We start from the raw sequence: 15,430 nt of genomic DNA on the forward strand, positions 1-15,430 counted from the left end.
TACAGCGTGTTTCACGTGAAACGAAGAACAAAAAGTGCCACCAGCTTTTACACGAACGCAACAAAGGCTATGACTGGCCGAATGTAAGAGCACTACAAATATAACGTCATAATGGTTGTTATGGCAATGGAGTTGATGAAAGTGAAGAATGGAAAGAAATGGGGGAAACTCCAGGGTGGGGAAAAGGAACTCAGTCCCAACTTCACCGTGTGATAATGTTTGAATCCGTTTGTTCAATGTCAAGTATAGCCGGTGTCAGACGAACGTCTTAATATTTACGGTACGAGGGAGTGAAGACAATTATTAGCTCATAAAAAGTGGTGTGAAAACTACACTATCGGGAATGATATTGGGAAAGCACGACGATGAAGTGACGTAGCAGAGACAAAGGTTTCAAGGCAGGATAATTGTGGTGTAATGAATATGCAAAAATAGTAAAAGACCAAGAGAGAGATTTTTGTGTGTAAGCGTGTGCGTGTGTGTGCGTGTGTGTGTGTGTGTGTGTGTGTGTGTGTGTGTGTGTGTGTGCGTTTGACTATGAGACAACAAGTGGCAGGAAGCAAGAGCAAAGAGATAGATAGAAAGTGGCGTTGGAAGATTAACGACTATGCACACGGATAATGTAGTGGGAGTCACGTTGGTGGTGATTATCAAGTTTAATTGAAATTTGACTGAAAGTCTATCGCTCCATCCAGCAGTAAGGCGTCATATCGATTGAGATTTCCCGAGCCTTATTACTTTGTACCGAGACGAGTATTAAAGCCTCAAGTAGAAGAAACCACCTGAAGACCTTTTAATCTGGATGTCAAATTTCCTCGTCTAGGAGTACCCTCTTCAATTCAAAGAGCCAATTTGTGTCTGGAATAATATGATAGCAAAAGTGCCATCTCATGGCCAATGACATGAAAATAAATAGAAACCATGAAGCCATAGTCGAACAAGCTAAGCTAACTTTGAAATCTTTCACTGTATCTAAGTCTGATCTAAGTATCTTCTTTGGCTATGACTGCAATATTTCTTGTTAGGAGGCGGAATGTTAGGCAACCTATGCATCCAACAATGTTTATATAATCAATTTAAACGTGACCTCCCAGCGGCATTTCCAGCCATGTTAATGTTAATGAATAGCTGCAATAATGACGAAACAAATCTCTTACCCGAAGTAATGTACTTTGCAAAGGACTCTATTGATCGGAGTTTAGTCTGAATAATGTCCCTGTTAATGGCCCATTGCGAGCTCAATTTATTTCCTCGACTACCTCTCATAATCATTATTAAGATTTAACTGCCTCCTGTGTGTCTGAGAGAGAGCAACGAAGAAGACTATAGGATGTCTTCATTGCCCAATCGCTCTTTCACTGATATGAGGGCCTCAGGTTTATACGCAACATCTTCATGCAGTAATGTTCGAGGGTGATTTTCAATGATTGTAAAAAAAAGAAAGAAAAAAAATCATCATTTAAATCGATATAAAAAAGTATACATGTGATTTCACTGTAACATGAATTACCACAACTCTAAGAGACGAAAACACCACGCTTCAAACTACTATTGATACTTGATTTATGATTGGTAGCCGAATTATTCTGATTGGTTTCTACTAAAGGAAGATATAGAAAACAGCACAGAGTACCACCATGTAATATGGTGGCGTAATATGTATATCAAGAGGAGCCCCTAAAATCAATTTCTGGTAGAACGGGGAAAGCAACACATAACTTCTGGTTGCCTATCGGTATTAATTTCTCGTACGATAAAGACTCAATTGTCATTATGTAAATGCATCCACAACGTATCGATGCCACGAAACGGTGATATTATCCACAGTGTTTTAATATGCATGACATGCTATTGACGATGACTTCAATTAAGAACGATGAGTTTCAATCGGTTCTCTGTGTGACGGGAAAAAGTCTCATCAATTCGCAGTCCTTGGGACAAAAAAAAAATGCAAATATGGACATTAGACTTCCAGCAGCTTAATGACCACACGCCTGTTTAGCAGCACTCCCAACATGGTGTTCGTTACAACTGACTTCCTGGATAATGAAGATAAAGACTCATTCTAGCTGGGTAACTTGGCCTTGACCTCTTGATGTGGCTATTTCGTCATACTCTCATTGATTTTTAATCCATGACTTGATAATGTTATACATATCCTTGATATGAAGAGTACAGACAATGAGGATGTACAGTCCTGACAGCTGTATACGAATATGTACAAAACATATCAATCCCTGACATACATATACATTTATCAAGATCTAAGGATTCACGTAACATTGTTAACCAAGTTACTTGCTCCTCACATAAATTAGCACTGTCTCTTCAGGAAAGTAATAAAGTACTAGTAATATTCTGATCATGCTTATAACATGTTCTGCACGTCTTTGCTTCGTATTTCTGACAAATCCCAATTATATAGATAAATATGTAAAGCTTGAATTTATATGCTGAGGAGTAGCCAATGAAAACTATCGAGTAACATTCCTGATAATGGAAATAATGTTAATCTTGGTTAGATGTAGAAAGCAAGCAAACGGCACACACTTCCCGTGACTCAAATTCCAAAATGTTTGTATCGATTATTTATATACGTTTGTCTAACAGATTTTGCAACGCATGGAAGGATGACCCGACATATATTATGACCTTATAAGCTCTTGAGCGCAAATATATATACACACCAAAAATTACACCGAATACTCTTAGAGATCAAGGAAATATTCCCTCAGATAGATCTTGTACCTAAAAGTACCAAAAAAAAATCAAATCATGTTTAAAAAAATTCTTGGTAAAAAAAGACGAAAAATAAACCCTAAGAACGAATGTCATTTTGAAGTGCAGGTGTCGCTTTTGAGTAAGGTATAATTATCTTTATCCAAGAAACATCATCATGATCCTGTGAGCTAAGCAAACCATGTTGTCTGAGGAATTATTATCTCTTATTCTTTGATACTCTCTTACTACATTCACATCAGCAACTTATTGCAAAGGCCTACACCGTCAGAAACTTGAAGTCGACGAAATCCATTTAAAAAAAGACAAGATGGTAGACTAATTACCCTTGGTCGCATTTGACTGATCTTTTGTTGGCATCTTGCACTCAGAGGAACTTGAAAGCCTTTTTTTATCACATAAAAAGAGCACATCTTGTACAGAGAGAAAAAAACCTAGAAAGCAGGCATCTGGCAAATAGCTTATTCAATCAAAAGTGAAACCGATACTACACTTATCAAGTTACAGAAACATTCTTGGTACAGATGGATTGATGATTCTTGATGTACGTCGTCTGAGAGAGGAGAAAAGTGCACTGCTCACATGGCTTCCTTCCAGGAGGGGAGTTCCATTCGATAGAGGGCGACATTTACCCGTCACCTTTCTCTCGACTGAACCCCACCCAATGCATGGCGTCTAACCATGTTCAGAAGAGCCAATCTTACTCGGTTCGACGCGAGCGTCTTCTACTCTTGTGTCATATATCGGGAAATTCAAGACAAAGACATCATGTGAGAATAAGTACAATGGAAAGGAAGAGATAAAAAGAAAGCAGAGAGTTGAGAAGAGACGAAAGGAAGAAGTTCAAAGGTCACAGTCGTGGAAAAAGGTCCACTATATGAGGTGGACTTGATTTAGGGAAAAAATGAGGCGAATATGGAGGGGAAGTGGGTAAAGCAGAGAGGAAAGATATAAAGAGAGACAAAATTAATGATATCAGTTCCCTCCTCCACCCCCACCCCCCCCCCCCCAAAAAAAAGGAGGAAAAAAAATGTCATGTTTTATGATAATGATTGGACATATAGAATGAGACAATTGCAGAATGCTAAAATTTCAGATAATGTAAAATATTGTCACACAAGAGTGAAATCAATCATTATAACAACATTTGAAACACCGAGAATTTGATGATGCCATACATATCCTCAAAACTAACTTGTACATTGGTGTGTACACAAAATGCATGACTAAAATCAGGTGTATGATTGATAATCCATCAATCCATCAACTGCAATATTCAACTTCTTCAAAGTAACTATTTCTGATCTAATACACTCATCTTTCGATGTCATGTACTTCATTTATTAATTCCACATTTGATAATTATTTTCAAAAATGAATCTCATAGAATATTATGAATGGAAATATGCAAGATATCATCCGTGAGATTGCGGGTTGGGGATAATTGAAACTTTGACTTCCTTCTCATTTTGTACCTAATGTCCAAATTAAGCCAAAGTTCCACCTTTCTGTTTACTCTTGATATCACTTTGTGTATCCGAGACAAACAAATTATTATTATGAAACATGACAGAGAGGAAGGCAAGAGTTTGAGTTAATGCGTGAATATTAATGGATTATTTGCTTCGGTTGATTACAAACAGTTTTCCTTACTCTTTGGATACATTGTATTCTTGTAGACATGGTTTAAAATATCTGAGACAATTTAATCAAAAATATGTCATATATATATATATATATATATATATATATATTTGTGTGTGTGTGTGTGTGTGTGTGTGTGTGTGTGTGTGTGTGTGTGTGTGTGTGTGTGTGTGTGTGTGTGTGTGTGTGTGTGTATGTGTGTTGGGGGTCGAATCAGGCGAAAAAGAAAAGTGGTGTGATTTAGAAAACAGATGCTTTGAATCTCCAGGGTGATTTATGCTAAATGTATTCGATGCATTTCATAATACACGCAGCGTAAAAGAAGGGAAGAAAGGAATGCACGTCAAAAAAAAAAAGAAAAAAAAAGACTAGCGTGAGAGAGGGGAAGAGCACTTGACTTATCTTGTCACGGAAGTAGAACCTGGTGATTCAGCAGTATATCTTACGAGGCAGTTCCCTTAAATATCGCCTTTCAATTAGCTAATGAAATTTAGGCGGATATCACCCGATGACGTACACGTCTTCCAGAATAATCAATGCTCTCTGTTGGCATAAAACAACGACAAAATCTTTTATGTTTATCATCATCCGTGGAAGAAAGACAGTCAGTTCAAAGATATAGGAGTAGAAACTTTAATAGCCAGCTCTATCGGTCCTGATGTTTACCGGTGGAGTGATGGCTCAGTCCACACATCGAGCATTTTTGCATTATGACATGATTACATAATTTCAAGACCAAAGTAATTATTGTTAAATAATATATAACAAATTAGAAATCTAGTTTAACAACACATTGTCACCAACTTATCTCTGAGAGCAAGAAAGATTTAGCTCATTACTAAACTCAACTGACATTTTTTCAAAGCCCAGAACATTGGTTGCCTTCGAATCAACGGTTAATGGAATAAGTAACCCAGGAGAGCGCAAGGAGAAGGGAATGCCAACCTGATGCTAAACCATAAACCTCGAAAATAGGCACCCGACTTCCGTTTTTACGCTTTCATGATTACAACGCCTGAACTCCCAAAGGTTAATCAAATTAAAACTCAGGCACTGTTTATTATAGATGCCTACCAAAAGTGCACTAAACTCAAAGCAAACATGCTGGAAACGTTTTCATTCAGTTCAGTTAGAACATAATTACGGCAAGTACATTTGTCTGCACGAACGACAAAAATCGTTATGTAAGCTTTCTATCATGGGTTTTTGTTTGTCATTCAGTCACATTCCATAAACGACGGTATAAAAATTTGTTGCTGTTTTTTATTCGAAGCTTTCCTGCTGCTGTTTGGTTCTTCTGTAAAATATCGTCTGTTCCATTACAGGTCTTTATTTATCTTACTGGCCTATAGATGTTATTTGAGTTGTGTCCACCTCACAATATTTCCCCATATATTATCATCATAACAAACAATGAAATGAACCAAACTTGTACAGGGGTATTCATTAATCCTCTCTCATAGTCCTTCGTCACTCCGCAATTACGGGAAAAAAAATAGTCATTATAGCATAAAGGAAATTAAAAAGTTAATTACTAGTCACGGTCAAATTACTATAGTATCAGTGAACAGCCCTACATAGATATTGTGTGCGATTTCTCACTATTCTACAGAAAATACGTAATGTAAAGAAGAAGAAGAAGAAGAAGAAGAGGAAGAGGAAGAAGAAGAAGAAGAAGAAGAAGAAGAGGAGGAGGAGGAGGAGGAGGAGGAGCATGAGGAGTTGATGGAAGAAGAAGAAAAAGAAGAAGAAAAGGGGGGTCAGGAACTATGCATTCATTCAGTTACCTCAGAATACGCAGCATAAGGAAGCAGGACATAATGGGTATATTAGATGACTTTAGGTGGCGCCCATGTGCCGCATGATTATCATAATTTTTCTGATATTCCTTTCACTAAAGTAAGATCCCATCAGCTTATCAAATGCATTTTGAGAAGCCAACCACCTGCTCAAGAACTCTTTCACTTCCTACTTGACGACCCGATCATGGAATACAGTTTTGCAATACTTCTACGTGACTTTTATACATCTCTCTGAAATCTAGAAATCTGTGACCAGAGTTTGTACTTTGTTGTTTATTATCAATGAGAGAAAAGATTAAGATAATTCAAACCATGCTGTACAATCCTAAGAGAGGAATGAATACCATGCCACTGTGAAAGCTCTGTGAGAGGTTGAACAATAGCCAGCGTTGGTTCAGGAACAATGGATGTATAGATAAAACATGTCTATTATTGTACATTGATGATGATATCTATCCAGATCCATTTCAGCACAACCTTCTATGACCCACCCTATGAACCCACTCCCGGCTGACGGTTGCAGGATGATTCATGTATCTTTTGTTTTGTTTTGCTTTTATCCATCGATTTCGATTTATATGACAGACCTTAGACCTTATGCCCGGCAAGACGAATTTCTGCGTTACTTGATAACAATAACTTGTGGGTGCACGTCTCGAGACCGACACCCACGAGTCATACAGCCCACGAGTCATACAGCTCACAAGTCATACAGCCCATGAGTTATACAGCTCACTAGTCATACAGCCCATTAGTTCAACACTAAGTTCACAAGGCCCACGAGATCGACACAGTAAGTCCCGTGTTGTATCTGTCGAACTCGTAGGCTGTTTTTACCTAGTGTCGAACTCATGGACTTTATTTGCCTAGTGTCGTATGACTCATGGACCTGTTTTCAATGTCGAACTCGTGGGCTGTATGACTCGTGGGTGTCGGTCTAGTAGGATGACCCCTAACTTATGTCTCTCTGTTTTTCTCCATGTGTAGTCTGCAGTAGTTTACCTCTAAGATGTTCGCGTGATGCATGGGTCTTAGTCGACAAGATGTATACCACTCTGCCACTATGGCTTGAAATTCTCTTCGTAATTTATCCATTTCTGCGACATAGTCTGGCAACATCTGCTCTTCTAATCTGCTTTCCCAGACACAAAATAAAAGCGACGCAACGTTGTCAACCTTCCCTGTGAGTGACTGATGAGGCACAAAAAGAAGAGTGAATCTTCCAAGAGAGGCAGAAAGACTACGTGTCGAGCAGACATGGCGACATTCTTCCTTCCGAAACAGGCTCCCTGAGAGCTCAAAGAAAAAAATGTATTTTATGTTTACTACAGTCATGTTGAATTCAATAAACAGAGCAACGCCACCCCAACAGAAGTCAGGCGTAGATGATTTTATATATGACTTACTTATCATATTTTATTAGATATTTTGCTTCTACTCTAAAACTTTTCATGGTTTCATGGAACAGAAATATCGATCGCAATGGAATCTACAATTCCCATATTGAATTGTGCATTTAAACAGCGTTAAAAGAAATCAAGTTTTTGGTCTGTAATTCAAAAAATTAAAGCCTCATTCCCATTGAAAAGCGTAATTGGTAAGTTATTACAACTACGCTGAGCATACATGTAGTTCCTTTGTCTTTTTATTCCAACGATAAATTTTAGTGGAGATTTATATTCTGGCCTATGGGAGACACATATCTATGCGCATTGATTTCATTCAGTTATGTTACAAAATTCTAAAAGGCAATTAGTGAAAAAAATCGCAAAGTGCTACGTATATCTTAGGTTGCGGAACTCAGACTTCCTACATTCATTTTAGAGACAGAAAGAAGGTCCATTTTCTGGTGTTACATCAGCTCTGGAGCATATGATGACTAGATTAGTCGATTGTGGACTTGTATTGTATTCCTAGTATTAATGAGAAAACCGCCTAATTTTTCACTGGAGCGTTAGATATGTACAGAATACGAACTTAAACTGCAGATTTTTCCTCTTATTTTTGGTTACATCATTTCACTTCTAGTAGAAATAAGCCAAGAAAGTACAGCGCTGTTTACAACATTTTACGTGGAAAAGTCGAATAGCTATCTTACCAATTATTACGGCTAAACGAGGACAACTGCTCCTTCCTGGCATCCACTCAAACTTTATTATCTCGAATGTTAAGATGTGCCAGCAGAAAGAGAGAGCACACCAGAGAGCCGCTGGTATGACGCCCCAGTGGGGGTGAACAAGAGAGAGATAGATCTGTCTACTAACTCTGGAGTCAGGAGAACTGGAAGACGAAGGTGAGCCGAACTTCCAATCCGCTAATCTCGTTTGGCATGATCGGATCCGACGGAAATGGGATCGCAAATTCCCAATCCATATCAAGTTCATTCACCCTGAAGATTTCTTGCAGGCCTGACCAAGGGACGTCTGGGATTAATGGATTTAAACAAAATATTCAGGGGACAGCTAAACTGCATGGCTAGATCCATGGAAGACAGGGCGTATCTACATGCATAACGAATATGGCGATCATACCAGCTCCTTATAGAATTACGCAAATGTGGCGTCATGATTATGTGTTTATGAATTTCTGCATAATCAAATAAGAGGAGCTTGCACATGCACACGTACATAATGTTCCTACAACATTAAAAAGACAGAAAAAACAACAAAATGAAGTGGGAGGTAGCACTGAACCTGGTAGACTGATGCGCAAAAGGGCACGGCATGCGTGAAGTCAGTTCCGGCCTGACTTGTTGAAGGTGATTCGTATAGACGAACTTTAGCTGACTCTACGGAAATCATCCGGTCGATAAGACAGAGAAGTTAACCACGATTATTGGTTTTAAATTCATTAGTATTGGAAAGGGAATGATTCGATCGCACTCTCAAGACTCTCTAGCTAATATGATTCTTCCTTGCATCAGCATCTGCTTGCATGATCACCAATCCAGGTTAGTCAGTCTCATAAACCAATCTACCGCATCCTGATATCTACAGGGAATTGCCATTTCCTAAAGCTTTCACGGTGCTTTCAGGTTAGTCAGTCAAGATTCCGATTTGCGAATTTTATGCATTTTATTGTTTTTGATATTTCCTAACAGTAAATCAACACGTAAACATCGTAAAACTTCTTAACGATCTCATCGACTTATCTCGTCGGATTTGGATGTCTCCGTAATCGTATGATAGATATGTAGATTAATTGACAAACGCGAATGATTTTCTATCAATTAATCTAGATTTATCTGCTTTCTGTAAATGAAGTGTGTGCAAAATGAGAGCAAATGTAAATAATGTCAGGAGAAACACTAGACAGAAAGGAACTGCATTTTTGACGATTAAGCATATGAAGCATTTATACCAATGCAGGTATCAAACACATATCACGAGATAACGAGAAATTTGATGTCATTTGCACCTCCAGGATATATAACAGACGGAAGAAATGTACGTGAACCAGACCTGCTTTCCTCAAATCTAACATCATGTTTCATCCGAAATCTTGACCTGTGTCGATATCTATGAAACATTCACAACAATAATGGAATCGCAAAATTATTTGTGCCATATACATGCACACTACATTTTTCAATATATTACAATGTCCAGGCAACAAAGTGGGTGATATTGCAATGCATACATGTATTCACGTGATTAAAGAATCAAAGAAGCGTTCACCTTTTAGATGAAGTCATTCTTTCTTTTTATACAAGAGAGTTTGAAAATATCTGTCCACAAAATGTGATTTAATCATGTAACTAATTTTTCAATAGCTCATAGATCCGCTTTCAGACATATTCTAATCTAAGTAATGTAATATATCTACTACTTTGTATTTCTTCATATATTTACGTATGTATTGCCTGAAACGGTGGGTAAATTCAGAAGTCCTGGCAATGTTTATTCTCACTCATACGAACATGAGACGTCGATAAGGATTAGGAAGAGAAGGAAGAAACGAGTGTTCAACACTCATGTCCTTCCATCTGTATTCATCAGTATGTACTAAGCCCTCATTAGCGCCTTCCTACAGAAAATGTGTGGGAAAGCAATATAACATTAGACGCAAAACACTTGATGAATGACGTGCATTAAACGACTCGGGCAGCAAATTGCCTGATGTAGCACGCCACATCCGTCATTGACGGTGAGATGAAGATAATTCATCAACATCGACAATCGCATTCCACAGCCGTCCTCTTATTATAAAGACAGTTCTAGAATCGGCGGAAATTCCGAAAATAGGAAAGAAGCCATGTGCCTAGAGCAAAAGGTCGTTACTTGTAATTGGGACATCTTTCCTTATGAATTTCCTTTTGCCCTTTTCAAGTTTACGCACATTTTCAGTTTTTATTCTTCACTTAAAAAAAAATCGAAAAGTTGAAGCTTTTCTGTTCGACAAAACGGCTCTAGACTTTTCAGAATGAAAACGTGAACTCGATTCATTGGTCAAGATATTCTATTTATCATGTTTCTCTCGACAAGCAGCAGACATGGGTTCTGTGCTAAACCTGAAATGTGCAAATAACGGCCATATTATCGTATCATTTTTTTATCATTAGTAGTATGAGAAGCTGTAGAACTTGAGCTGTTATTGTTATCATTGTCATTATCACCATTCTACTCAGATCAGTTTCACGTTAGATTTGAGTCAAATTCTATGCTACTTCGCGTAGACGACAACTTTTTTTTCAATTGGTTTACAATCCCTCTTTTCCCTTTGTTCGGATTTTACCATCGTGCAGTGAAAATATCTTAACCTTTGAGGAAAAACTGATGTATTTAATGAATCAATCTACACTCTATAGATGACACAATGTCAATCGTGCTACAAATTCTGTCGAATTCTTTTGGTGTTAGTCACATATACACACTCACATGTATATACAAAAGCCGAAATGTAATCTCACATTGTCACCATACATGCAGTGGATAAATGGAAGGGGACTGAAGGCTAAAGATATCCATTCCAAAGTTAGACATTTCAGTGGAATAGCAGCAGCCAAATTAGCAAGTCTGTTTCTTCAAAAAAAAAAAATAAATAAGAGGTTTTGAAGAGTCAAACACAGAAGGTAAACCTTCTGTCTTTGACTCTAACTTATAAAAATATGTATATACTGAACGTTTTTGTGTATAAAACTAAATTAAATATAGACACTAGTATACACATATTGGCGTGTAGCTGTATGACTAATTCTACAAGTAAAGAAATAGAATGTTAAAGTTCGTGTGTCCCTTTGCAACCCTAAAAACTCTAGAAATAGTTTCCTTTCATAAGCTGGTAAATTGCAGAGATAGGTAATTCGGACCTTTTCTCAGAATAATAGGACTAGAAATTCTTTTTGATGGAGGGCAAACAATACTATAGATTTCCAGTGAATGCATTCGGACTCAGAAAAAAAAAATCAACCGTTTTTCACTTCTTTCTTAATAACTCTTTCTTCTTTCTTAAGCCCCCGTTCCACTATCACGATTTGGACCCCGATCTGTCCCGATCTAGCAGATCGGGAGAGAGCGGCAAAAGCGTACGGGGATCGGAAGCATCGTAGCAGCAGCGTGTGGAGGTCGGGGTTGGAGCGGGCAGTTTTTCAGATCGGGAAGAAATTTTGAACCGGTTCAAAATTTCTTCCCGATCTCCCCGATCAAAATGGACATATTTTTAATCGTACGGCAAGCGGGGAGAGCGTAGTGACAGCGTAAACGCAGCGGGGAGAGCGTAATGAGGTCTTTCTGAGCGTAGTAACATCGGCACAAGAACGGGAAGTAATTTTAGCTGTAATTTTCGAAGAAGAAGAAGAGATGAAGAAAAAGAAGAGAAGAAAGCAGCGAAGCAGCTACCCAAAAGGCGAAGAAAGAGAGACTGCATGATGCTGAAAGAGGAGGAAGAGGACATAGCAGAATTTTGAAGAATATGAAATCATCTACAACTGGAGGAAGACGGACTATAAAAGCAAGGACATCAAGAAAAATCCTTTGAAAAATCAGCACGTCTTTGTTTATACAATGCATTGCTGCAAAAGAACCGTGAGTTGAGGAGGCTCTTCAAGTTCAAGTTCAAGTTGATTTATTTCACTTCCAACAAACAAATAATAAAAAATACAAAGAAACGCTCATATACACAGACGTCATGAAATCAGTACCCCAATGCGATGAACAGAATAACATTGTAAAAGAGATACAGGCAAATTATCAACAGAGATACAAATAACAGTTACGTCACTGTGGTAAATGCATACAAAATATTGCTGGAAATGGAGGGGACTGCTAAAAAGCAGAGCTTGTAGTATTAGAATGCAGTCCCCTCATAGAGAAATATATATAATTGCAAAAAACAACAACAACAAATATCCCTAAGCGGTAGCAAAAAAAAAAAAAGACAGACAGAGTAATACACACATACATGCACACATACGGACGCACATTAACAAACACATGGCGGCTCTCTTGTAAGGAAAAAATTGATGAGAGGATAGAAAGATATAGTAGTGAAGAAGGTAGTAAGTCCGAGGTGGACAAGGGGGGGGGGGGGGGAGGAGGGGAGAGGAGAGGGAAATGGTGGGTCATAACCAGGGCACTGGAGGCACAGAAGCACGGACTCGCTGATGAAGAAAGAGTAGTGAGAATAACGAAGCAACAACAACTTTGAAAATTAAAAGTAAAAAAAGAAGAATGAATCTTCGAGGTCCACAGTATATTTCTTCGGTTCTGCATGCTAATAAGTTGACTGACTGCTGACCCACAGTAGAATCGGGGTACATCGGGGCGCATCGGGCACTTTTCAGCTCTCTGAACGGGGTAACAGCGTGATAAGATCGTGTAGATCGTTCAGAGCGTAGATACAGCGTGCATTGATCGGATAACATCGGCAACATCGCACTAACAGCGTAGCTACATCGTTCTAAAGCGTACCGGCAGCGGCAGAGATCGCAATTTCTAATTCCCGATCATCGTAGTAAGAGCGTAGCAAGCACTTGGTAGTCGTAACTGCAGCGTACTTAGAGCGTTCTAACATCGTATTGTGTCCAGATCGGCTCAGGTTTTACCCGATCCTTCCCGACCTGAGAAAATTGTCAAATCGTAGCGAGAACGGCATAGTGGAACGGGGGCTTTAATAACTTTCTTAATAACTTTCTTAATAACATGTATTACCGTAAGAGGTTGGGAAACATTATTCTTCAACCATGCACAATTTCGTGAAGTTTACCAAAGGGCTATATGACCTTTAAACTTATGTTTTTGCTGTTGTTTTGTTTTTTGTTTTTTAGTGATGAGGTAAAGAGATGAAAATTGAAATAGAGACATATATATAATAAGATAGATGAATACATTTATGAGCAGATAAGAGGACAGATATGCATAAACGTAGTCTTAGATACGGTGGACAGTATACCATGGCGAGGTATGGCGTGAATCTGGAGGTAATAGTTCGTAGATTAGCTAGGTTCTTATGTACTTCCAGTATGCAATCGAGCAACGCCACCTTTTGCTATTTGTCGATTCATCTGAACTGATTAGCTTGTCTCCTTTCTCTGCCAGTCTGCGTGTTTGATTTTCACCTCCGGTCGAGGTATAGGAGAAGGAGGCGGTAATTTCTGGACAACTTGTTCCCAAGCACGAAAGACGAGAATACATAAAACAATCACAAACATGTCTCCGCTAACCGAGTTAATCACGATCGGCCATTCCGCAGCACACTAACCTGACGCTCGTCAAGGGACCCTTTCGTCCAAGTCACATGGATACTTTCGCAGATCCCAACAGATTCTTAACCTCGCTGTGACGTAGCCCTGGGCTAATTGAATATTTTCCCCCGCTGATTGAATTTTAAACGACACCAAAAACAAAAGTGAGCAAAAGAATGAATAAAACGTTAAATGGCAATTTTCTTTCTGCCCCTTCTGGTCTGCATAGTTTTCTCACTTCTCGTTTGAAAGAACATCGAATGGATGGAGGCAGTGCAATGTCTTCTTGTCCTACTTACAATGAGGGCACAGGGAGATAGCCTCTTCAAAACACCACGTTTACCTCATAGAATACCAGCTATAGGAAACAAACATTGTTTTCTTGGTGTGCATGTATATCTGTCGTGTGTAACTGAGTGTGAGTTCAATTAGCTTATCACTTCACCGTTGCTTGGGAAATGTCATAATTCTATTTGCACATCATACGAACAAACAAAGAAACATATAAGCAATCCACTATGACAATATGAACTATAATAAAATCATATAATTTAATGTTTGATTGTTCCTTTCCATCTCTCTTCATTTACAGCTTGTGTTGTTTATCTTCAGTGATTAACATGTACCACACAATGAGCATAGCTCCTCCTGAAACAAACAACATACAGGTAAATGATCCCTCGGCTCATGGTATGAAGTGTGGACAAGGGGTTCAGCACCACGGTTTGGATGAACACGACCCGCTCGGATGACGCAGTCTTCACACCTCTCTATGACAACAGTGGGAAAAGCGTCCACAAAGAATAAATGGCTGATCGTAGCAGCATATGGTGTGGAAGTGATTCCAGGGATGATATGATGGCTCGTTCAAGACGGAATGCGCGGGATAGCTAATTAAAACATTATAATCAGAGATAAAAAATAAGGTAATGCAGTCTCCAGTCTTTTAAAAATATCTTTTACTTTTGTTTTGTTTTGTTGTCTTTTTTTTCTGAGACAGATAAAAATATGATAAGAACACGAAATTGATTTTCGGGTTTGATAAAGAATACAGTCATTAAACATTGGTTCGATACTCAGCGTCTTATAAAATAAATTGGTTTCACTCAATTTTCAACACTCCGCACATACTTCTGTTTCATTTTATGTACAGTCTGAGAGTTTGGACTTGAGGCACAGTGTACCACCTTATATGACGAAATACTGGCAACGTTTTATAGCATTTGCATGTATACCTTTATAGTCACCACAGCTAGGATTGCTCCAAAGAAAATTGTTCTTCCCATGGCAACCATATTGTTACATACACATATCCGCTATGTATGTGACAGAATGTAAACGCATCCATATTTTCATGAAATTACATGAGATCATATATTCACAGATATTGCTTTGTGTTAATAAAATGTTGGTATATAAAATAAGTGTGATCACATAACATCATGCAGTCATTTACAGCCTGTGAACGTTTTCAACGGAATACATGTTTAGCACTTTCTCAATATTTCAACATGATTCCCGTTTGCTTACTCCTTGTTTGTTTGTGTGTTTGTGTGTTACTTTA

Source organism: Diadema antillarum, unplaced genomic scaffold (genome assembly GCF_040938485.1).
Source record: "Diadema antillarum isolate AM-2024a unplaced genomic scaffold, OU_Dant_1.0 seq00000248_RagTag, whole genome shotgun sequence".
Classification (NCBI taxonomy): Eukaryota; Metazoa; Echinodermata; class Echinoidea; order Diadematoida; family Diadematidae; genus Diadema; species Diadema antillarum.